This window comes from Antechinus flavipes, chromosome 2, assembly GCF_016432865.1.
Source record: "Antechinus flavipes isolate AdamAnt ecotype Samford, QLD, Australia chromosome 2, AdamAnt_v2, whole genome shotgun sequence".
Lineage (NCBI taxonomy): Eukaryota > Metazoa > Chordata > Mammalia > Dasyuromorphia > Dasyuridae > Antechinus > Antechinus flavipes.
Window position 1 is genome coordinate 453,081,095 of NC_067399.1, and position 25,482 is coordinate 453,106,576.

A 25,482-nucleotide genomic window follows, 5' to 3' on the forward strand; every position below is an offset into this window, starting at 1 on the left:
GCGGCAATAATGATAACCATTATAATTTAGTGATTGGAGACAATAATAGTGGATATGGAGATTGTCATGGAGATGATGAAAACAATGTTATATCACATGCCCAGGACCATAGTAAGTGCTTAATAAATGCTTATTGCCTGCCTTGTCTGATACTAGTTTTCATGATGATGGTGGTGGTGGTGGTGGAAGTGATAACTGATGCTAATGATGGAAAAAATGAGGATGACAATGGAAATGGGAGAGGTGATAATGACAGTGATATTGGTTATGGTGATCATGGCAATGATGGTGATGAATGCCATGGTAACATTATTGATGGTGATGATTTTGACAGTGATAACAGTGTTAATGACAGGGATGATTGTGTTGACAGTTATGATGAAGATGATGTTGGTAATATTGGTAGGGGAATGCATGGTGATAATGATGGTCAATGTTAATGAGGTAGCAACAAGGACAAGGGTACTGATGTCAGTGGTGGTACTGGTAGTAATTGGTAATCCTGAACAGTATGTCCATGTGGTCTTGGTTACTATATATTTCAAGCACAGACCTTATGTACTTAATAGCTAGATGATTGGATTGATGCAACAAGTCCCTATTTTTTCTCTTGTGCCTTGCAACCCATTTGCATTTAAATGCAGTTGTTATTTTTCTGTTGTTTTACTTAGGGAATTATTAAAAAATGAAATTTTCTAGAGATTTATTTTAAATATTAAAACATTCCATTTTGCAAATAAATATTTTCAACAATTCAATTAAGCAACTGTCTATTAAGTACTTGCTACCTTTAAGGCCTTATTCTGAGTGATAGGGACATAAAGATAAAATACAAATAGGCTTTCTTGTCAAGGAGCTTACAATCTAATAATTCCACAGAAATATTTAATTTACATAGCACTACTGGGAAATGGTTGCCTGGGATTTCTGGCTTATTTCTGATAAGAATATTTCTAATAAAATCTGAAGACTGATCCTGACATCTTTAGCAGTCAATCCAGAAAAAGCATTAAAAAATGGCATTATTATTTTCAACCTGTATAACTTACATGATTCTACCAACTCATTCCATATATTCTACCTTCATAGTTAAAATGTTGACATCAGTAGTTGGGACAACTATGCCCAGCACTGGTATTATGAATAATATAAGGTAATTCTGAAAACCAATAGTGAAATATTTTATATTAAGTATATTTTTCTTGGCATAGAAATGGTGGACTATAGATATGGAAGGAGACATATATGATTAGATAGATGTGGGGAGGGGAATTGAGAGGTGACAAGTATTAATGAAATATTTCCTGCAAATAAAATAGAACTAGTCAAAAAGATAAGAGAATTTGGGGCAGCTAGATGGGGCAGGGGATAGAACGCTAGCTCTGAAATCAGGATGGATCTGAGTTCAAATCTGTCCTCAGATACTTAATATTTCCTGGCTGTGTGACCCTAGGCAAGTCATTTGACCCCAATTGTCTCAGGGGGGAAAAAAGAAAAAAAATAGGAGAATTGGGCTCACCTTATTTATTTATTTTTTATCAGTGTTTAATTTACTTTTTCAGTAACTCACTGTGTAACTTTGGGGAAATCATTTCTCCATCTGAATGATAGAATGAATAGTAAAACTCTTATCTTAAAATGGTTTATTTGCAAGTGGATTGGCCTTTTCTAAATATTGAACCACATTCTAGCCCTACTCTCTTAAATCTCTTTCAAGGAAAGTTGTTATGTTAACTGGAATTGTCGCATTAGTTTATTTCCCCCATTTTCAGCATGATGGGAACAGTACCTAACATATGTATAGATTAATTAACAGTATGACAATTAGCATAGACGACTGGGGAGAGTTCTAGACCTGGAATCAGGAGATATCAGGCTTCTGCTCTCAGTTCTGACCCTCACCATCTCTCTTTAACCCTCTAATCCCCAATTTCCTCATCAATAAAATGGGACCAGTAATATTTGGTGTTTTGAGAAAAGGACTTTTCTTTAACGTTAAAAGACTATAGAAATGTAGGTTGCTATTATATGGTTACAAAGTACTTAACTGGCACATTTGGTCCCAAGATCAACTCTGTAAGGAGGCAGGACTAGAATTATCTTTATTTTGTAGATAAGTAAGCTGAGTTTCATGCTGTTAAAGGATTTAACAGGGTTATAAGACATAACATTTCAGACTACCGGGAGGCAAAAGACTGAACCTGGAGTCAAGAGCTAAGGTTCAGCTTTGCACTCACTCCTTGGATGACCATTGTTTCGACTAAATCACAGAATAGATGGTCCCTGAGCTCGGGCAAGCACCAACAGGCTCAGACATGAAGCTTTGCTTTGAATGAACTTTTTGTCACTAGACAATTTTGCCTCACTGTTGCTAGTATGTCTTGCTATTGTTGCAATACTACACTATTTGACTCTTTGTCTAGCCATAAATATGTAAGTCAGCCAAACTACAGTAGGTTCCCTCAATTAAGGGCTAGCCCCTTGTCTTGGTCCTTCCTTGCTTGCAAATTGTTTTCCTCATTTTGAAATTAAAATGTGTTAGAACTATCATGAGGCAGTTTTCTCTGTGTTTGTGTCTTTGTAAAATGTAAAATGTCTATGTCATGTTTGTGTTCTTTGTAGATTTTGTTACCTTGAAAGATTTAAAATACAGCCAACCAAAAAAAACAAAAACAAAAACAAAAAACCCTCAAAACTTCTAAGGGCTACTGCTAGAGTTTAGAACACTGGGAAAGATTGATGAACTTTCCTACTTGAAGCAATTGTCCCAGTAAACAGGATTAACTTCCACTTTAGGCTTTCCAAGAGAGATTAGAGAGTGAAAAAGAGAAAAAGAGACCTACAAGACACTTTTTATTCCAGTAATTTCAGTTTTGACTATATTGGATTAGCAGTAATAGATAATTAAAGTTTATTTAAAAAAACATTTTAGCAGATTAAGGAATGTGAAGATTTATCATTTTTAAGATTGCAGGGGAGAACTTCTGAGACTTTTGATAACTCTAGGAACTCCCTGCCTTCCAAAATATCTTAGTAAGTTTGGGGTATTATTAAGGAAAAATGTGAATTTAAATTTCATAAAGGTTAAAAGTAGATGGCACTTCCTTTGAAGATGGATAACTTTATTGTTCTAGAGCAATGAAGGAAAGCAGCTAGTTTGGAAATAATCCCAAAGTAAAGAGAGAAAAAAAAAAGTAGATGAACAATTTGTACTTTATAGCCACCTCTTGTTAACCCTTCCTTGACCATGAAAAGAGAATTCTATGACTCCTCCAGGCAAAAGCCCCCTTCCTGTTAGTCCTTCTCATTCTAGATCAGATTACCAAATACAGATATTGAAAGAAATGCTGGGAAAATGTGGAAAAATATGAATTACATTCCAGTTGCAGAAATTTATTACCTGTATTTTTTTTTTTTTTGCTGAGGTAATTGGGGTTAAATGACTTGCCCAGGGTCACACACTAGGAAGTGTTAAGTGTCTTGAGCCCAGATTTGAACTCAGGTCCTCCTGATTTCAGGGTGCTCTATCCACTGAGCCACCTAGCTGCCCCTAGCTGTATAATCCTAAAGATTTATTATTTCCTGACTTGTAAAGTGAAAAATATTCGTGGTACTTACCTCCTAGAGTTGTAAAATCATAAAAATATGATTACAAAGTGCTCAATATAGTGACTGGCTCATGCTAAGTACTATATTATATATTATATGATATATATGCATATTACTTTAATTAAATGCAATTGTTCCATGCCTAATAACTAACATGAGTTAAAATGCCAAAGGTAACAAGACTAATAATTTTTGTAAGGGATAATTTGGAAACACAATTGTTCAGTCATCTGAAGTTTTGTTTCATGTTTTAAGCACATGATATTATTTATTATTATATTTCTAAATTCTCTTATATTGTGAAATTTGAGAAATCATTATAACAGATATATTGACAAGGGACAATGAAACTTTTAAATTTGATGTTGTTGCTCATAAATTGGGCTTTTAAAATGATGTGATAAAAATAAATATTTGAAAACTGTTAAATATTCAATGAGATATTTTTGGTTACAAAACAAATAATGATAATGATAAATTTAATAGTGAATTTTCATTTGAAAATTCTTGGCTATTACAGAAGTATATAGGGTGTTTTAAAGATGTAGCTTCAACATATTAATGATGAGTCAATGATGAGGAATTTGCTGCCTGTCTGAAGTCTCATAATATGGGGAGTTTAATTTTTAAGTAAAAGATAAATGAAACGTTAACTATAAGGGAAACATCAGTAAAGTTATTCAAGCCCCAAGCAGTGGTTAGCGAAATTTTGCTATTTAAAGTAAATTTGTGGGATTGTAATTTACTATTGTTTTGAACTTTGATTATAGGGATAGTTGTTTGAATTGTCATGAAACCAATAGTAGAAAATGGCATTGTTGCAGTCTGGGAACTGCTAAAGGTAGATGTCTGTGCCTGGGGAAAGTTTGGGGGATAATTTTGGCATAATCTAAGGCTAGATCTTCATGACTTTATTTCTACATTTTGCTATTTTCTTTCTGTAAAGAAATTTCCCCATGTGATTAATCCTGAGCCTTGCTTTAAAGCAGTCTATGACTATATAATTGGTTGTCAGATATGACTCATGCCTAGAATCTTACAGAGATAAGGGAATTTCTCCTTGCCCCCCCCCATTAGGATATATGACATTGTTATAACTATGCCCTTCTTTTTCCTTTCATAGAAAATTTCTATAATCAAGAAGTATTATAAGTACAATAGTAAATCTTTTAAATAATAGATTGATACTGGAACACAAGTTTAATATAAAATTTTCATTTGAAAATACTTGGCTATTTTGGAACTATATAGAGTGGTTAAAAAAATTAAACGTATTAATGATGAATCAATAAGATAGAGATGATATCCTCCTCGGGGGAATGGTTAGACAAGAATAAGACAAATAAATAAATGGAATAATAAATTTTGAGAAAGCAACAGAATTAGATTTTTCTCTAAGAACTATATACATATGCATGCATATGACTGGCTTCAAAATTTATCTGTCATGAAAATTCAGGATTTGAATATATTTTAGTAATAAGTTCTCAAAATTAAGGATTTGTTAATTAAGGATTAAGTGCATTTGACACATAAATTGTATTGATAATGGTAAAGAAAGTGAAATTAAAGGGTAGAAGAGTTTATTTCACAGTTGAACCCTTGTAAATTTTTAAGGATTCTTATATCAAGGACAGGATTTAGGTAAGGATAGAAATAGCAATTGGATAGAAACAGATTAGATTACAAAATTTATTAAGTTGTATTGTCAGAATTATCTAGGAACATCTAGATCTGGAGTCATGGAAACAGACCCTTTTTTAGACCCTTTCTAATAATAAAGCCTATTGTCCAAGCTGGAACTCAAAATGTACTGGTTACATGGACATTGAGAATAGGTCACTAGAATTCATGTAAATCTGCTTTCTCAAAACTAGTCCATTGAGAACCCTTCAAGTAGTTTGATCTGAACCTGACAATGTAAATGTGTGAATTGTGAGAAAACCTTATTACACTGTTTGAACCTAGTCCTCCATGGCTGGAAAACTGGACCATCTCTATGTACTCTTTAGAGATGCTGACCAGAAACTCAAACCCAAAGATTGATGCAAGAATTTTTCTCACAGTTGTCCATCATTGTCTCCAAAGGCTCCTACCAGATCCTCCTGACTACTTCCGAAGCTGCCAAACTTTGGAGCATGAACTTCTGGATCATCTGAAGAAAGCCCTTGTTCCTGAATGGATGGCAGGAACTCTCAGGAACCTCAAGCTTCATTCAGAAGCAGCTGAAACTCAGATGAGACAGCTGTCCCAACACTCTGAAAGAGGGTTGAGTGTACTGACCTAGTTTTTTCTACTTTCCCAATTTCTTATGTGCCCAACTACTGGTGCCCTGATTCAAGTGTGTGTTGACATTCTTGACTCTCCCCCTCTTTTCTGCTAACAAGCAAATTATGGCTAGATAAGACCTATTTAAGTTAACACTTTGTCCTGGCCCCATTGGCTTCTTGGTTTATACCTGTCTCTCTTTGGCCGGAAATGTAGAGGTTCTTTCAGGCTGTCTCCTTTTTGCTAAAAGAGGGAAATATCAAAATACTATTAGGATACACCCTGTTTTTCTGAGCTAAGACCCAGCAAGCAAGCTGTGCCCTGAATTAGGCAATCCCCTGTCAAGTGAACTGAACCACATACCCTGCTGCAGCTCCCAGCTATGCTAATCCTGGTTCTGCCCCCTAATGAACAAACACAAGGTTCAATGACCCTAAAGATTTGGAGACTATTTGTTGTGGTCCAGCTGTGGACTTGGAGACTGTCCAGTATTGGACCCAACAATGCCTATGTTGTAGTCAATTTGTTTGTGGTTTTCACAAACTTACTCTACTCCTGACATAAGCAGATGAGCCCACTTTCTTCAGAGAGAAGACTTTGCTTGCAAACTGTTTCCCTCATTTTGAAATTAAACTTCTTTTTGATTCTTGATTCTCCTGTTTCTAGCCTGCTGTATTTGGTTCCAGCCATTCACAGATTAGAGGTCCGTTTGGTCCAGTTGGCCTGGGTTAATCATTTACCAGCTTCATCATCCTGGGCAAGTCATTTCGCCAACCTTTGCTCGTTGGCAAAATGAGGAGAGGGTAGCTAGGTAATGCAGGAGTCTGGAGCTAGATAGACCTGAGTTCAAATGTGGTCTTAGACACTTACTGACAGTGTGACCCTGGGCAAGTCACTTTACCCTGTTCGCTCTAAGTTCCTTATTTGTAAAATGACCTAAAGAAGGAAAGGGCAAACCACTCTAATATCCCTGGCAAGAAAACCCCAAATGGGGTCATGAAGAGTAGGATCTGACTGAAATGACTGAACAAAAATAGGAAAAAAAAAAGAGCTAGGATGTGAGCTAGTTCAAAGAATTGTTGACAGGACAGTGCTTTGGAAATTCGAAAGTCACACAGAAACATGAGCTACTAATACTCTTTTTATTATTCTAAAGAGGAAATAAGATAATATGGAAAGGAGATGTTTAAAGATTGTTACATAAATTATGATTTTTAAAAGTCATCTTCTGGGAAGCAATAAACTGGGAAAACATTTTTATAGTTAAAAATTCTGATAAAGGCCTCATTTCCAAAATATATAGAGAATTGATTCTATAAGAAATCAAGTCATTCTCCAATTAATAAATGGTCAAAGAATATGAACAGACAATTTTCAGATGATGAAACTGAAACTATTACCACTCATATGAAAGAGTGTTCCAAATCACTATTGAGCAGAGAAATGCAAATCAAGACAACTCTGAGATACCATTACACACCTCTCAGATTGGCTAAGATGACAGGAAAAGATAATGGCGAATGTTGGAGGTGTTGTGGGAAAACTGGAACACTGATGCATTGTTGATGGAGTTGTGAAAGGATCCAGCCATTCTGGAGAGCAATTTGGAACTATACTCACAAAGTTATCAAATTGTGCATACCCTTTGATCTAGCAGTATTTTTACTAGGCTTATATCCCAAAGAGATCTTAAAGAAGGGAAAGGGACCTGTATGTGGCAGCCCTTTTTGTAGTGGCTAGAACCTGGAAACTGAATGGATGTCCATCAATTGGAGAATGGCTGAGTAAATTATGATGTATAAATGTTATGGAATATTATTGTTCTTTAAAAAATGACCAGCAGGATGAATACAGAGAGGCTTGGAGAGACTAACATGAACTGATAATGTGAAATGAGCAGAACCAGGAGATCATTATACACTTCAACAACAATACTGTATGAGGATGTATTCTAATGGAAGTGACTATCTTAGGCAATGAGAAGATCCAATTCAATTCCAATTGATCAGTAATGAACAGAACCAGCTATACCCAGAGAAGGAACACTGGGAAATGAGGGTGGACCACTTGCATTTTTGTTTTTCTTCCCAGGTTATTTTTACCTTTCTGAATCCGATTTTTCTTGTGCAACAAGAGAATTGTATAAATATGTACATATATTGTATTTAAGATATACTTTAACATGTTTAACATGTATGAGACTGCCTGCCATCTAGGGGAGGGAGTGAAGGGAAGGAAGGGAAAAGTTGGAACAGAAGTGATTGAAAAGGTTCATTGTTGAAAAATTACCCATGCATATGCTCTGTCAATAAAAAGCTATAATAAAAAAATCATCTTCTGTATTAACCTTCAGCCTAACATTATAAAGGTATATAAAGCTAACAGGCATAGGTTACTGAAAACAGGTCAGTACACACAAATGGTTTGTAATTCCAGGAATAGTGATCTATTATTATTCTTTGTCTCCACTGAAAGCAAGGAAAGAAAACATTCGCTCCTATTGCATTGCAATGGCCCAAAGTTAGATTTAAAGAAGAATTTCCTCAGCTTGGGAACTTGTGAAATTAGATTGTGAAATATCAGAAAAAGCAAGTGAAGAAGATTAGTCAAAAAATGCTAAATGTGGAAGGAACTTTAATAGAACACAGAATATTAGAACTATGTGGGCCTTTAAAATGTAAAATGTCAGTGTTGGAAAGAAACTTAGAGGCAATTTGGTCCTTAATTTTACAGAATAGGAAATTGAAGCCGAGATATGGAAAGACACTTCACCAAGGCTATATAGTGAATTAGTGTCAGAATAAATAATCCAGATCTCTTGATTACTAGTTCATTGTTTTTTCCCTTAGTCAATGATTGCATAGAGTTCCCTTTCCCAGGGATTACTGGGAATAAAATGGCCACTCATGATGATTGATAATCGCAGCTTTGCATGGAAGCAGACAATGGATCATTGGACTGTATCCCTTCCTTGTAGAAGAGTCAATGATTTTGTTTTAAGATTTGAAAAAGCATGGAAGTGATTCTAGAAGATTAATTAACGACAATTTTGTCACCTGGTTGTGCCCAGTATTTTTTCCCCCTTCCCCTTCCATTTTTGAACAGGAGAAGGCCAGGTCAGGAAGGGTAGCCCCTGCTAACACAGCACCTGTCAGGACATAGCTGGGCCAGGGATGCCAGCCAGTTCATTAGGTCCACAGTGGACTGCCCAGCCAGAAAGGCACAAGCAGAAACAAGCCAAGTAAGGACACAGAGGGAATAAGAGAAGAGAGTGCCAGAGAACAAGACAGAAGCCTTCTCCATCCAATACCCATCTTTACTTCAAGATTGGTCTAGCTAGCACAAGAGCTTCTTGAGCGCATAACTCCAAGACAGAAGATGCCATTTGCCTTAGAACTCATACATCATTTGTATTTTTATTTAACGAATGACAAAAAATGGCTGAGCCTGGGAGTTCTACCAGTTACAAAGACTCACTATGGATGTCCCATTCCATCCAGTACCTATGCCCTAATACCAAGCTGATTCTTGATTTCTTCTTCTGACTGAACCTACTTATCCCCAGAATCAGCCCCACTCCTAGTACCAGATTGACCCCTGATTTCCAACAATCACAATGCAAGCCTATCTCTTAGACACAAGGTGAACCTTGTAGACAAGTAGAAAAGAACATATCTTCTTCTTTGGAGACAGAATTCAGGGTACAGGCTGCAGTAAAAGTGGGTCAAGACCACCATTTTCATTTACAAAGACCAGCATATCACCCCAAAATGCAATGATGTAGAGCCTATCTTTTTACTTCTAGGATCCCTACATTCTTTTTGCTTCAGAAGTTAAGCCTCAAAAATCTGATCACCTTCTGAAGGAGGTGACAGTAGCATTTGTGATCTCTTCCTCAAAGAGCTTGGCAAAGTAAAAAGAAACATTTTGAATAACAGACTTATAGAATCACAGAATTTGAAAAGTTGAAAAGGACTTTAGGAGAAGAGCCATCCTCTCCAATCCAACCCATGCCTAAAAAGAGATTTATACTATAACATGGCAGACATATGATTGTCTAGTCTCTCACTGGTAACACAACACCTGTCAGGACATAGCTGGGTCAGGGATGCTCAATCTACTCTTCAGAGGGCTTGGATTACTGGGAAGTCTTTCCTAACATAAAGCCTAAACTGGCTACTTTAGTACTTCCATCCATGATTTCTGGTTCTGCCTCATAAGGCTAAACATAACAACCCTAATTCCTCTTCTAAAACTTGAATACTATTATCATTTTCCTGAGTTTTTTGCTCCAGACTAAAAATATTACTCCTTCTTCCACTTCTAGAGTTTTCTTCCTTCCTCCTTCCCTTCTCTTTCCCTACCTTCCCTTTTTCCCTCCCTCCTCTTCCTCCCTTCCTCCCTCTTTTCCTCCCTTCCTTCTTCTCTCCCTCCCTCCTTCCTTCCTTCCTTCCTTCCTTCTTCCCTCCCTCCCTCCCTCCTTCCCTTCTTTCCTTCTTTCCTTCCTTCCTTTCTCAGCATACAGTGGGATCATAGCCTCTTAATCCTAGAAGATGTAACTCTTGTGGCTCAAGATCATATTAGCTTTTTTGGGATACTTAGAGATTTTTTTTTATACAAATTGTGCTTAGCAATGTTTCTCCCACCTGGGTGGCCTTTCTGTTCAGTTTCCTTATCTATAAAATGAGAGAGTTGGATTGCATCTGTAGAAATGGTCCAATTCTAAATCAATACTTATATGGTTTTGTATTTGTATAATCAGTTTTCTGAACCCAAGTGAAAGATGTTATCTTTATCTCTATTAAGTTTCATTTTGTTAGATTCTACCCAATGATCTGTTCAGGTCATTTTAAAATTTTAATTCTGTCACCCAATGGGTTAACTTTCCTTTCCATTTTTACACCATTTGCCTACGTTATCTGACATGATGCAAAGGCATCCTAGCTCTCTTGCTACCTGTCTAATTTTTGTGGAGTTATTGCCTTTCCTCAGTTTCCTCCTCTGTAAAATAAAGGAGTTGCACTTGATGACCAATTTTAACATTGTTGATCTTGAATTCCAATGTCCCTTTTTTATCAGAGATTATGTGATTATGAGAATAGAAAGTCAGAGAAGAGGAAGGGGCGAAGTTGGAAGGTCTATAATCTAATCTAATAACAACCCCCCCTTTTTTTTTTACAAAGCACTTACTTGTTGATATTCTCATTTGATCTTCTTATCAACTGTGTGAATATGACAGAGAAGGGGTTAATAACCCCATTTTACAGGTTGGGCTGAAGCTGAAGCCCAGAAAAGAAAGTAATTTGCTTAAGATGCACAATTAGTGACAGAGCCTAGATTTGAAACCAGGTTTCCTAAAACTTAACTCAGTATTTTCTTGTCTGGGCTATCCTGAGATGATCACACACTAAAATTCAACTCCTTCTCCTGGGGATAAAAAGTTCTGACTTTCCTTTCCTGCTTGAGAATCCTCTTACATTCTCCTGATACACAATCCTTCTGCTGCAGTCACAGGTATCCTTGCTGTCCTCTAGATATACCTTTAGTTTTCCTGACTCTGCTCTTGTTTCATCCACTCAAACAGTCCTCCCTCCTCAGTTCTGCTTAGCTGTCTTTGAAGGTTAAGTTTAGGCTCTTCCAATGAAGCCTATATCTTTGTCACTTAGGTCCTATAAGGATACCTTTTCCCCTTGGAATCTTTCAGCCCTGACTGCTCTGCTCATTGGGCTAGCATAAGCCCAGGATTTGGAGCAATTCAATATGAACCAGTTATTGTGTCCTTTTTAGTTCCTGATATTAGATTTTACAAGTTAGAAGGTCCTAATATATGAGAGGCAACATGGTGTAGCTGAAAGAGCGTGGGAACAAATGTCGAGAAGACTTGGGATTGAATCTTTCATCAGATGATAGTTGGCCACATGAACACTGATAAATTGCGTAACATTTTCAAGCCCCAGTTTCATTGTCTATAAAATGAGCACGATGATAGTTCCTATTGTAGGATAGCTGTGAGAAGCAAACCTAAACCTGATGCATATAATTTCCCTGAGGACCAGAGAAAGCAACAGATCTAAAATGTTTGGAAAATTTGAAGCACTATATGGAAATCAGTTATCATTAGAGCTGGAAGGAAACTTTGGGATAATCTGGTCCAATCTTGTCATTTTGTAGATGAGAAAATCGACATCAGAGAAAGAAATGTTTTACATATCTTATTAATCATATGAGTAGTAAGATCTGACATAAGCATCAATGCATCAAATGTGAATACTATTAGGAGGCAGGTCGTTAGGTGAATGGGAGTAACAGAGAAAGGATGAGAGATGGGAGAAATAAGGGTTAAAGGAATAGGGTTTATTTAACCATCAAGAATATGTGTTGCATGAAAGTCTATTTGATCTTGGTTTTACCATTAGTTTGTTGTTTGACCTTATTGAACAAGTCACTTTCCATCTTTTCCATAGTTTGCTTTTCTTTAAAATGAAGAGTTGATATGCTCAAAAGGCTATAAAACTGTGTATACCCTAGGACCCAGCAATACCGATACTAGGTATATATCCCAAAGAGATTTACAAAAAAGGGGGAAAGAGCCTATTTGTACAAAAATATAGCAGCTCTTTTAGAGTTGCAAACAATTGGAAATTGAAGGGATGTCCATCAACTGGGGAATGGCTGAATAAGTTGTGGTATATGACTGTAATGGAATATTGTAATGGAATTGTAGCACAGTAGTGCTACAAGAAATGACAGACAGGATGTTTTCAGAAAAACCTGGAGAGATTTATATGAAATGATGAACAGTGAAATGAGTAGAACCAGCAGAATGGTGCATATCATAACAGCAATTCCTCTTATTATCAACTGTGAATGGCTTAGCGATTCTCAGCAATACTATGATCCAAGACAATTTTGAAGAAATCATAATGAAAAATGTTATTGATGGAGTCTGAATGTAAATCAAAGCATACTATTTTTCATTTTATTATTTTCATATTTTTTTTCTTTCTTACGGAGATTTTTCTCAACATGATTAACATAGTAATATATTTTGTTGTACATATACAACCTATATCAAATCACTTATCTCAGTGAGGGAGGAGGTGTGAGAGGGAGAGAGAAAACTTGGAACTCAAAATTTTTAAAAATGAATGCAATTTTTTAGCATTTTTTTTTACTCAAAGGATATGAACAGAAATTTTCAGATGAAGAAATTAAAGTCACCTTTGGTCATATGAAAAAATGTTCTAAATCACTATTGAATAGAGAATTGCAAGTTAAAACAACTCTGAGGTACTACCTCATATCTCTCAGTTTGGATGAGATGACAGGAAAAGATAATGATAAATAATGGAAAAACCTGAACACTACTACATTGTTAGTGAAGTTGTAAAGTGATCCAGCCATTCTGAAGTGTAATTTGGAACTATGCCCAAAGGGCTATCAAACAATGCATTCTCTTTGATCCAGCAGTGCCATTACTGGATCTTTATCCTAAAGAAATCATAAAAGAAGGAAAAGGACTCATGTATGTTTTCTGATGGCAATGAATTGGAAGTAGTATGGAATTGGAAGAATTGAGTATTATGCCCATCGATAGGAGAATAACTGAATAGGTTATAGTATATGAAAGTAATGGAATATTATTGTTCTATAAAAAAATGATAAAGAAGTTGATTTTAGAAAGGCCTGAAAAGATTTACATGAATTGATGCTGAGCAAAACAAGCAGAACCAGAAAACATTGTGCACAGCACAGCAAGATTGTTTCATGATAACAATGATAGATTTGGTTCTTCTCAGATGTTCAGTGATCCAGGGCAAACCCAATAAACTTTGGATGAAAAGTACTATCTGCATCTAGAGAGAGATTTATGGAGATGGAATGTAAATCAATACATATGTTCACTCCCCCCTTTTTTGTTTTTGTTTTTCTCTTTCATTGTTTTTCCTCTTTTGTTCTGATTTTTCTCTCAATGTGATTCATAAGAAAATATGTTAAAAAAAAAAAAAAGAATGTACCTGTATGGCCAAAAGAAAAATGTTTTTACATGTAACTGGGAAAACAAAATATTATTTAATAAGTAAATAGAGTGAAGAATTGAGACTACATGACCTCTAATAACCATTAAGCTATATAACTCTGTAAGCAGACTCATAGCAGACCAGGGCTAGACTGGGTCCTGGGAAAGCTTGGAGAGGACTCTGCCCCAGAAACAGAAGAAGAGAATTCTGAGCCTATGGTGCTGCTTGGTCTCAAAGATTGTCCAGGAACTGAACAGCGCCAGGCCACAAGGGGCCTGGGTTGAGAGAGAGCTATGTGGGCTGGGTGCCCAGCACCTGGCACTGCCTAAAGCTGCTCTGTGTTCATGAACACCCACTCCACTGCTAAGAAAAAGACCTACCTCCTAGAGATCTCCCCCCCCCTTCATGTCCCATCTCCACCTGCTAGCGTTGGGGCAGCCGTCACATTCAGGACCCAGCTATTGTGTCACCCAGGCTCGGGTGGGCACACCTGGTGCTTGCCCCAGCTTGCAGCACCTCAGCGAGCCTGCTGGCTGCCTTGATTTAAGAGCCGCTGTTTCCCAGGCAGAGGGACTGCCTGCTCAGTCTGTGAGGTTGTCCCCTTTAAAACACACCAGCTGGGACTATGTTGTCTGCGACTGAAGCTTGGAGAGGAGGGGTTGGGGATAGGATAGAAGATCTGGAGCTATTTTGTTCCCCTGTTCCTCTCTTTTCCCATGACATAGACTGGGTACAGGAAATGGCTCTTCCTTTGCCCAGAGACATTGCCATTGGTTTTGTGGGAGTGGGATATCAGGGATCACCTTGTCTAGCCTATACCTGAAAAGGAATCCTCTCTGCAAAGACCTCCAATGTATGGGGAACACATAAGCATCAGAGAGACACCTTATATTTTGAACAATCTTAACAATTAGAAATATTTTACCTAGGGATAGCTAGATGGTATAGTGGATAGAGGTCTTGGAGGAACTGAGTTCAAATGTGACCTCAGACACTTTTGAGCTGAGTGACCCTGGGCAAGTCACTTAACCACAATTACCTCAAAAAGAAAAAAAAAAAAAAGAAAGAAATAGTTTCCTTCTATTAGTCTCTCTATGACTTTTACCAACTTCTCCTGTTTCTGCTTTGTAGGGCTAAGCAGAGCAGATCTAACCTTTTCCAGAGTCCTTCAAATGTTTGAAGTGATGATTTACCTGAACCACTCCTCTTATGGCATTGTCTCTGGATATTCCTCAGTTGTTCAATGTCTTCCCCCCAAAAAAAAATGACACGAAAAACTGAACTTCTGGTTTTGCAGGGGTGGATGGTGAAAATATTTTTGTAAGTATTTGGAAAAATAGAATATTATTTCCAAAAACTGGGCCTCTAGTTTGAAACACAATACTACAGATTTGGTCTGATCAGTGCAAGGAACAATGGAATTATCGTTCCAGCCAGCCCTGGGCACTCACACTTGAATCAGCTTTCTGCTTCTGGGATAAGAAATCTGAGGGTCAGGACTTTATTGTGTTCTTACTCTATTCTGAATCTCATTGCTACATCTATAGCTCTCCTCCCCACCCCATCCACCAACCAGTTTCTCCAAATACAGGTTCAGCTGCTGTTGGGTCTCTCTCCAAAATCATGCTTCAGTTCCTTTCACCTCACTCTTCCTCCCATTCTATTAAGGTTTCTTAACCTATTTCTGAGTCATAGACTTCTTTGATATTCTGCTGAAGTCTATGGACCCCTTCTCAGAATAATGTTTTTAAATATACAGAATAAAGCACATAGGTTTACAAAAGAAACATTGTACTGAAATAATTATCAGAATACTTAAAAAAAAAAAAAGTCCACTGACCTGAGAATAAGAATTTGCTTTAGATGCTATCCATCTGCCTTCCAACTCTAATGTTCTATGTTCTAAGATCCCTTCCAACTTGCATAGAGGTTCTATAGATCAGAGACTGGGGGGATTTGGGTGCATTCTGGCAAAAAAAAAAAAACCATTAGTATGCAAAACATATGCAAATAACATGCAAAACAGCATGTTTCATGCTAATTTAAAGAAAGGAGAGCAGGACCGTTTTGGGTAATAGGGCAGCAGCCCTGGTCCTTGGGCATTGGCAGACACAGTTCCTTCTTTTCATTATTCTGATTGCGGCCATAAATCCTAGGCTTGGCTTTCACCCCTCTCAGCCTTTTCCAAGGAGCCATCCCAGGTTCCCCTGCACTCAAGCTGTTTCTGTCTCTCTCCCTTAACCTATAAGATCATAGATATAAAATTGGAAAAGAACCTTATAGGATATCTATTTTAAACCTTTCACTATAGATGAGTAAACAAAGGCAGGAAAAGTAAAGCTCCTTGTCCAAATAAGTTTCCAACAGGACTTGAATTTAGATTTTTTGGAATAAGAAGCATCTTGAAATCAGAAAATTCTGAGTTTCAACCATTCAACCACTGTCTCAGTTTCCTCAATTGTACAATGGGGATAATAATAGCATCTTCCTTGAAGGATTGTTGTGAGGATAAAAATTAGATAATATTTCTAAATGAGCTAATATTTTTCAAAAGTGCTTGGTGAAGTTCTGATAACATTGTAAGCATTATAGAAATGATTCCCCCCCCCCCTTTTTTCCTCCCCCAAACTAGAAATCTTTCTACTGTACCATTCTGTCTCCTTATCAATTATATTATTCTACTTTCCTTGAAGATCAGGAAAGTGAGCTCAGAAAAATTACATGACTTGCTCAGGGTCACACAGCTTGTAAATAAATGGTGGAAGACAGATTTAAATCTAAGTCTTGCTGGTCTCAAGCCAACTTTTCCTTGTCTTCTCATTATATTATATTATCCCCCTGAAGTGAGTGTCCCATCTCTATAGGTTGGTTTTGTTGAAGATTTTGTCAAGAAGTTAACAAAATATCTTCTGAAGTTTCTTTCAGCTTTGAGATTCTGTGAATCAGAGTCATAAATGGCCAATTCATATTTGATCTGATTCAGTCTTCGGATTCTGAGGCCTGACATTCCTTTCCCATAATTCGAATTCAGAAACAGAAATGAGCACTGGAGTGTGATCCTGACTATGGAGGAGTCTTCTAATTCCAACTGGCTTGTGGGTGGACATATCTGAGTGTCAGCATATGGCTTAAGAGTGACTGTGTATTTTTCTTGTCCTGGTAGCTCCAAAATCTGGATACTATTAGGTAGAATATAATAGATAAATGATTTTAATAGAATCAAACTAGTAAAGCAGATTATATCTGCATTTAAATCTTGGCTCTACCACTGAATCCCTTCTGTGTGATATTGGACAAATCATTTCTCTGGGCCTCAGGTTCATTAAACCCGGGATGTGAAAGTTGGACTTAGATGATGTTTGAAGTCTTTCCAATGATAACATTGTATGATTCTGTTTTAAAATTCTGCATATCTTTTTTTTAATTCTTTAACAGTGTTTTATTAGTGTCTCTTATTTATACTTCTGTCACTTCCCAGTGATTGCCCACCCCCCTTCCTCATAGAATCTTTTCTTGTAACAAGTAGCATTAAGTTAAAAAGAAAAATCAGCATTTGGCTAAATCTGAGAATGTATCATTTTCTATTTTCTATAGTCCATCATCACTAACAGAAAAGAGAGAAGCGTGCTTCAACATCAGTCCTCAGGGATCATGATTGATTACTGCCTTCATCAGTTTTAGTCTTTTAGCGTTGTTCTCCTTTACATTATTGTGGTTATGGTATAAATTGGGCCCCAGATTCTATTTATTTCACTCAGCATCAATTTATACAAGACTTCCCAAGTTACCCTGATTTGTTCATCTTATTTTTCATTGCACTATAATATCGCATACCACAATTTTTCGGACATTTGCTACCCCCAAAAAGGAATGTTATATTTTTTAAATGAGAGCTTTGCCTTCCTTAGGGGTAAATGCCTGGGAGTGGTATCATTGAGTCAAGTGATGATACAGTTGTAACATTCCATTCCATATTGCAATGGTCCTTTAAGCTCTTATATTCCAGAGTTAGCTATTCTGTGACTTTTTGAGGCGAAGTGACTTGTTCAAAGTAAAAGAGAATTACTAATAGAGTCAAAACGATTACCCTAGTTTCCTAACTCATAAACCTCATTGGTTTATATTCTTGTTCTAGAGTTTTGGGATTATAATTTTATAAATTCAAATATGGGACAAGCAAAGCAGAAGGATGATGACTCTCCAAGTTAAACTATATCGGAATGGAACTTGATCCAGAAAATCCAGCAAAGTGTCTAAAAAGGTAAATAGAAGAAGATTGGGGAAGGGGGAGGGAGATTGGACAAGGTATGAAGTCCGGGTAGTGGGAGGATGGTAGTTCTAGTGCATTCTGTAGAGATGGTGACTGGGACTAGAGGATAAGGCTCCTCCCCTTAGCATTTATCCACCAATGAGAAGAAAACCTTCTGACCACTCCCTCGGAAGCTGCTTCTTCGTCTCCTCCATCCTTTCTTGGAAGTCTTAGCTAACGGGCTATGAGCCTCAAAGCCTCATTCTGGGCCGGCTAGGATGTCCCCATGAGCTGCGATTATATCTAATTATATAATATATAATGATCAATACTATTCTGAAGAGGATTAATAGTCAAATATCAGTCGTTTGTCCAATTTCCTCTTGAGTGTTAATATTAGGAAGAATCTGGGATTTAGGGTTAAAACTGCTGGGCTCTGAGGGGGGAACAATATAAGAGGGTAGGGAAAGGGAGCCCTAGAGCTCTTCTTTCCTCCAGTTTCTTTCTGCCCTTTCGATTCAGAAGCCCTCCATCTTCCATTCGCACTAAAGACGCCAACTCTTCTGGGCTTTCTTCGTTGGCTGGCCCCGTTCCTCTGCACTCTCTTTGGCGGCCATGGCCCAGTCCCGAGCAAGGAGGCAGTTGGCTATGAGCGCCTGTGGCCGCTCCTGGGAGCTCTTGCTCTCTTCCCCCTCCCATTCCTCCCCCGCCCCCCGCCCCCCGCCCCCCGCCACTATGTCCTTGTCTGGGTCGCTCTGGACAACTTGCAGCCAGAGGATCAAATTAACTTTTGCGCACTTCATTGCGCCCCTCCTCCTCTCTCCCCGGGGCCGCCCCCCCTTTTCACTTCTCTCCCACCATACTGTTCCCCCACTTCTCCTCCCCCTTCCAATCCTTATTGGGCAATTAATCTTCGCACCTCGGCCGCCAGCCGCCCATTGTGCGCTGGTGAATGGGGGCAGCTCGGAGCGCCGGCCCGGCAGGGCAGGGCTGCGGGTGTGCGCGCGGTGATAAGGCGCAGCACAAAGTCCCCCAGAGCGCTGAGCTGACGGCGTGGCCTTTGTGAGCCCGTCAGCGGAGACACGGGCCGGGAGCTCACCCTCCCTTCCCCACCTCCCCTCACTGCCAGGCTCGGTCCATCTGTTTGCGCCTCTCAATCCCCCGGGGCTTGGGGGGAGGGCGGAGGCTGAGAGGTGGAAAAGGGAGAGGGAGAGAGACAAGCTTGTTCCCAGCTCCCGGGCAGGGCTCCAGGTACCCCGGGCCCCGTCGTGCCTACTCGCCATCCAATTAAATAACGACTTTAAAGGAAAGGTTGGTCACAGAGCAGGCTCTGTATTGGGAAATGATGTTACAACCAACCAAGCCAGAAGAGACTATCGACCTTCAATTGAAAGAATCACATTAGTTCTGCAAGAGATCCTAGAGATCAACTATTCCAATACAGAGAACAGGGGGTGTAACAAATGATTTAAGAGTCCCAAAGTAGCACCGTTTTAGGGTTCTGACAATTACTGGCCATATGACTATGTATACTGAATAAGATCGTAGACTCATCTCTCTGGGTCTCAATTTTCCTCATCTGTTAAATGGGGTTAACGATCATTGCATCTCTCATAGAGTTGTTATTTGGTTGTGTCTGTCTCTTTGTGACTCCATTTAGATTTGCAGGTTGGTTTTTTTTTTGGGGGGGGGGAAGGGGAGGCAAAGATACTGAAGTGGTTTTCCATTTCTTTCTCCAGCTATGAAAATTGTGGCAAACAGGACTCAATGACTCGCCCAGGGTCACACAGCTAGTAAGTGTCTGAAGCTAGATTTGCACTCAGGAAGATGTCTTCCTGATTCCAGACCCAACTCTCCATTTACTATGCCACCTACCTGGCCCCTCATAGACTTTAGGACCTTTAGATCAATATACAAGTTATTTTGGAGCATGCAAATGGCTTTATCAAAGACATACAATTCTTCTGATTCAAAATCCAAGGGCATTCTCCTGTACTCATCCCAACCCCTCTTTTCTGAAGTTTAATCAGGCCCAGTCCACCTGACACCCTACGGTGTCCTTAAGGATCAGAAAGCATCCTGGGTCCATCATTTTGCCAGGGAAGGGGAGAAGGCTGGACAGGGATAGGTTACCTCAAGGATTAGAAAAGAGCTAAAAGAGGACTCCATGAAGAGAGAGAGCTATGAGTCAGGGGGTTGCCCAGCAGGAGGGAGGTTGTGATAAGGTCCCTGGATTAGCTGAGAGGCCTGAAACAGTCCTTGGATAATAATGATACCTACTATGTTGTGTTGGAGAGAAAAGCCCTTGAGCCCAGAGGCCAGAAAGGAAGAGAAATAAAACCACAGACATATGTCAGATGTTTGTTTGACAATGCAGTCCAGCCTTCTGGAATTGGCACCATTGCTGGTTATGGCTTCTCAGAAAGCCTTTGAAGATGGACAGTTTCAGAATCTGGCTTTACTGAGCTTGTGTATTTATAAACAGTTCTTTATCTGCAAGCTGAAAGCTGAGGCATAGCATAAGGGAATCTCCAAGCTTCTATTCTCACTACTGCCTATTTCAGCACTTAGATCAGGTGTAGTTTGAAATGTTTAAATGAGGAAACTTGTTGAAATCTATTTTTAAGACCCCTTTCAACTCTGACATTTCATGCCTTAGGATCTGTCTAGCTCTAACATCCTGTGTTTAAACATCCTATGTTTTAAGGTTTTTTCCAATTCTTGTTTTATGACTGTTGGTGTTGGTGTTGGTGATGGTGGTGGTGGTGTGTGTGTGTGTGTGTGTTTAAAGTAGCAACAGAATCTATGTCACAGAGGACTTCTTTTTGTAACTTTTTCTATGATCTTCAGAACTGGTCCCCATGACCTTCTCACCTTCCCCAGGGTAATCAGGAAACAGTTGCCTTCCCCTCCTTCCCACATTCTCCCTCCCACTCCCATCCCTCAAAATGGCCTGGATCTGTGTTTTTAAGTTAAAACAACAGACTGACTGCTCCCAGAAGCTCATCTTCCTGAGGTAAAACAGATTGTTAGACAAAGAGCAAGGACAAAAGCAGGGAGCCATGGTCACCCTGAGGGGGTTGGGGGTGGGAGGACAGAGAATCCTGCAGATGCTCTCAGCCCTGCCCAGCTTGGGATTCACTGGAGCAAAGGAGGGTAGATTAAGAGCTGACATTAGAGATCGTTTAATTCATCTCCCTTGATTTTGTGGATAAGCCCTTTAAAAGAAACTCTTAGAAGTTGTGGCTTGACCAAAGTCACACAGGCAATAAAAAAAAAGCTGAGATTTGAACCCAGTTCCTCTGATTCAAAGCAAGTCCTTTCTCCACGATATTCTGTAGTCTGGTCCTAATGGGAAGAACCCATTCAGTCCTTGTAAGATGAGATTCAGCCTTTTTTTTTTTTTTCTTTCCTATGTAACTGGAGTGATGACAATAGCTCAGTATGATGTAATGGAAAGAATGCCAGATTTGGAATCAGTGGACCTGGGCGTAAGTCCAGCTGCTACTACTTATTAACTGTATGACATTGAGCAGGTCATTTCCATTCTCTGCTCCTCAGTTTCTGCATTGGTAAAATGTAATTAAGGTGTTTTTTTTTCTTCCAGATTCCAATATCTCTTACCAGTTGAAAATGATCTCTTTAATTTTTCAGGGACATTTTATTTGGATTACTTCTCAGCCACCATCACATTTTCATTGTACACGTTACCCACCCATCCTATAGAATATAACCTACCTGAGGACAAGAACAACAACATTTTTAATATTCGGTGCCTAGCATAATGTCTTCTGTACAGCAGGTGCTTAACAAATATTTGTTAAATTGAATCTCACATTTCTTTATCAGAGCTGGTAGTATTCTCCAAACTTCACAAAGAAGAAATATGAATCTCAAAGAAAGGAATGTCTTCACATCCAGCCATTCTGGAGAGCAATTTGGAACTATGCTCAAAAAGTTATCAAACTGTGCATACCCTTTGATCCAGCGGTGTTTCTACTAGGCTTATACCCCAGAGATACTAAAGAAGGGAAGGGGACCTGTATGTGCCAAAATGTTTGTGGCAGCCCTGTTTGTAGTGGCTAGAAGCTGGAAAATGAATGGATGCCCATCAATTGGAGAATGGTTGAGTAAATTGTGGTATATGGACGTTATGGAATATTATTGTTCTGTAAGAAATGACCAGCAGGATGAATACAGAGAGGACTGGCGAGACTTACATGAACTGATGCTAAGTGAAATGAGCAGAACGAGGAGATCATTATATACCTCAACAACGATACTGTTTGAGGATGTATTCTGATGGAAGTGGATCTCTTCAATAAAGAGATCTAATTCAGTTTCAGTTGATCAAGGACGGACAGAAGCAGCTACACCCAAAGAAAGAACACTGGGAAATGAATATAAACTGCTTGCATTTTTGTTCTTCTTCCCGGGTTATTTATACCTTCTTTTTTGAATCCAATTCTTCCTGTGAAATAAGAGAACTGTTCGGTTCTGCACACATATATTGTATCTAGGATATACTGTAACCTATTCAACATGTAAAGGACTGCTTGCCATCTGGGGGAGGGGGTGGAGGGAGGGAGGGGAAAATCGGAATAGAAGTGAGTGCAAGGGATAATGCTGTAAAAAAATTACCCTGGCATGGGTTCTGTCAATAAAAAGTTATTTAAAAAAAAAAAAGAAAGAAAGAAAGGAATGTCTTGCTTTAAGGTTACATAAGATTGTGACAGACTTTGAATTTTAGCATAGTGATCAATAGGCTAGGGTGCTACCTCCGTTAATTTCTTTGTCTTTCTAATTGATACTCCAGGGCAAAGTAGTAGTTGAATATTATTACTTAATTTAAGACAAACTACCCAACTACTACAGGTCTTTAACTCACTCTACAATCTGGTAGTCTCTTCTTAAAGACCCAGCTTCTCAACAGGGCAGGCTATTCTAGCCAAACTTTTGTTCCTTTGTGTTCAGTTCCCATTCCCTTGTCTCAACCTTTCCATCTTTGGTCATCATTCCTCCTACTTGATGACTGCCTCTCTTGAAACACTATTTCAAGAAAATCACAGCTGTGCTTTACTTTATTTCATTAACTCCCTCACAATCCCTCACCCAAGTGCCTATACTCTTTCTTTGCCTAGCTGCTATCTTCCTATTCCCCTCTCCAGTTCTGGAACTATGAACCATGATCAAATCACCTCTGCCATTGTTCCTGGATAGGATGTGTCATTCTACCTTCCAATGGCTTCATGTGACATCATAGTAACTTTCTGGTCAGATGTGCCTCTTGTGGATACCATTTTCCCAAGAATGTTGTTTTCCCTATTAGAACATAAGTTCTGAGTGTGTTTTACAACATAGCATTTTCCACTCTTTTCGTTGTTGTTTACTTTCATTTTATTTTGCTTCTCTTTTTTTTCTTTTGTGGCACAATAATTGTATAAATATGTATGCATATATTGGATTTAACATACATTTCTGCCATGTTTAACATATATTGGAATATTTGCCATCTAGGGGTGGACATGGGGAAAGGGGGGGGGGAATGAAAGGACTAATGTTGAAGAATTGTCCACATATATGTTTTGAAAAATAAAAAGTTTTAATTAAAAAAAATTTTAAAAAGGGGGGAAGAAGAACATAAGTTCCTTAAGAGAACAGATTGTCTTTAGTTTTTGTATTTGTATCTCCTGTACTACTGTACTACTTCAGAGATGTGGACTGAGACTCAGGGAAGTCTTACAAAAAGATCTGCTCCTCCTACAACCATGCCTCTTGATATCTATAAAGCCATTGATACTCTTTGCTATCTCTCCTTCCACAACTCAGTGCTTCCTTAGCTCTATGTTTTTTCCAGTTTCTCAAATTCAGAGATGGGGTTTCTTCTACCCCCATTCTGAAATAACTTTCTCTTTTATATTAGCTGCTCAGGATGTGACAGTATCTCACAAATGATTTTTTAAATGATTTGATTGATTCAGGAAGTATGTAGGTCCTCTTCATACTAGTTAAAATAGTTGATTTAATCTCTCCAAGTCAAGGCACTAAAAGTTGAATGAGAGTGATTTCAACTCCACCCTTATGCCAGTACTAAACAACTAATTTGTCATCCTGATTTTCTAATGAAGGGAAGACCTCGTTATCTCCTGAGGCAGCCTATTTCACTTTTGGATAGTAATTGTTTGGAAATTTTTTCCTGAGATCAAATTTATATTTCCCTCTTTGTAATTGCCATATGAGAACTAGTTTCTAGTTTTGATTTTTGGGGGTCAAATAAAGCAAATTTAATCCCTCTTTCCTAAGACAGCTTCTCAAATACTTGAAGACGATGAAAGTCTCTTTCTCCTACTATATCTATAAAAGTCCCCTAACTTACCAGTTTCTCTGTCCAAAGAGAAGTAAATATAGTCTAGGATAATATGTATGCAGGCTTTGGGGGTCTTTACTCTTCCTTTTCTAAATGTACATTAATCATATCTTTAATGATCCATTCTAGAATTTTCTTAGGTCTCACTTGATGGTCTTTAAAGATTCTCTTCTCTTTTTTCTTTCCCTCTCTCTCTCCCTCCCTCCCCCTGCCCCATGCCATGTCTCTGTCTCTGTCTCTTAACTCCTTAGGTCACTTCCCTCTAAAGTTCCTATTATTTCTATCTCAGAAATCAATTCTTTCCTTTCTTGTTAAGAAGCAGTTACAGAACAAAATTTCCCCTTATAAACTCTTCCATTTTCTGAAGGATGCAATGATTATGGAGGGAAATCATCATTTATCTTAGTATTTATAAATGCTCCAAATTTTCCTCCCAGTGATTTTAAAATAAGATCTCCTTTTCCTTAATACTTTTATCTTTAGGGTAACTGCTACTGAGTCCCTTCATATGTTGAGTTGGAGAGAAACCTCACAAATTTTGAACAGAATTTGAATGGATTCTATTGAGATTACTCAAGACAATTGAGATTGTCTCAAGACAGAGAAAATAAGGCTGGGCTGATGGGCCAAGAAGAGTGAATTTCCCAGGGCCTACCTAGTAGCCCTCTTCTTTAAGCCCAAACTCTCACTGTTGTCTTCTGTCATTGACCACTCACTAAACTCTCTTCCCAGACCCTCCAATGTTTTCCCAAGCTCAGGGGAATCATTCCAAGTGCTAATATTTCTTGGCAAGGCTCCCCTAGAGTTGCTTTGCCTTCTGGGGTGGACTACTCTCTTGCCAAGGGGTGTGTTGCTGGATCCCTGTTTTAAAGAGGAATCTAGTTCAAAGTGATGTTTTGCCTCCTCCATCCCTTTTTTTATCCCTCCATTCTTTCATTTATTTTTAAAAACATTTAAAAAGTGCTAAT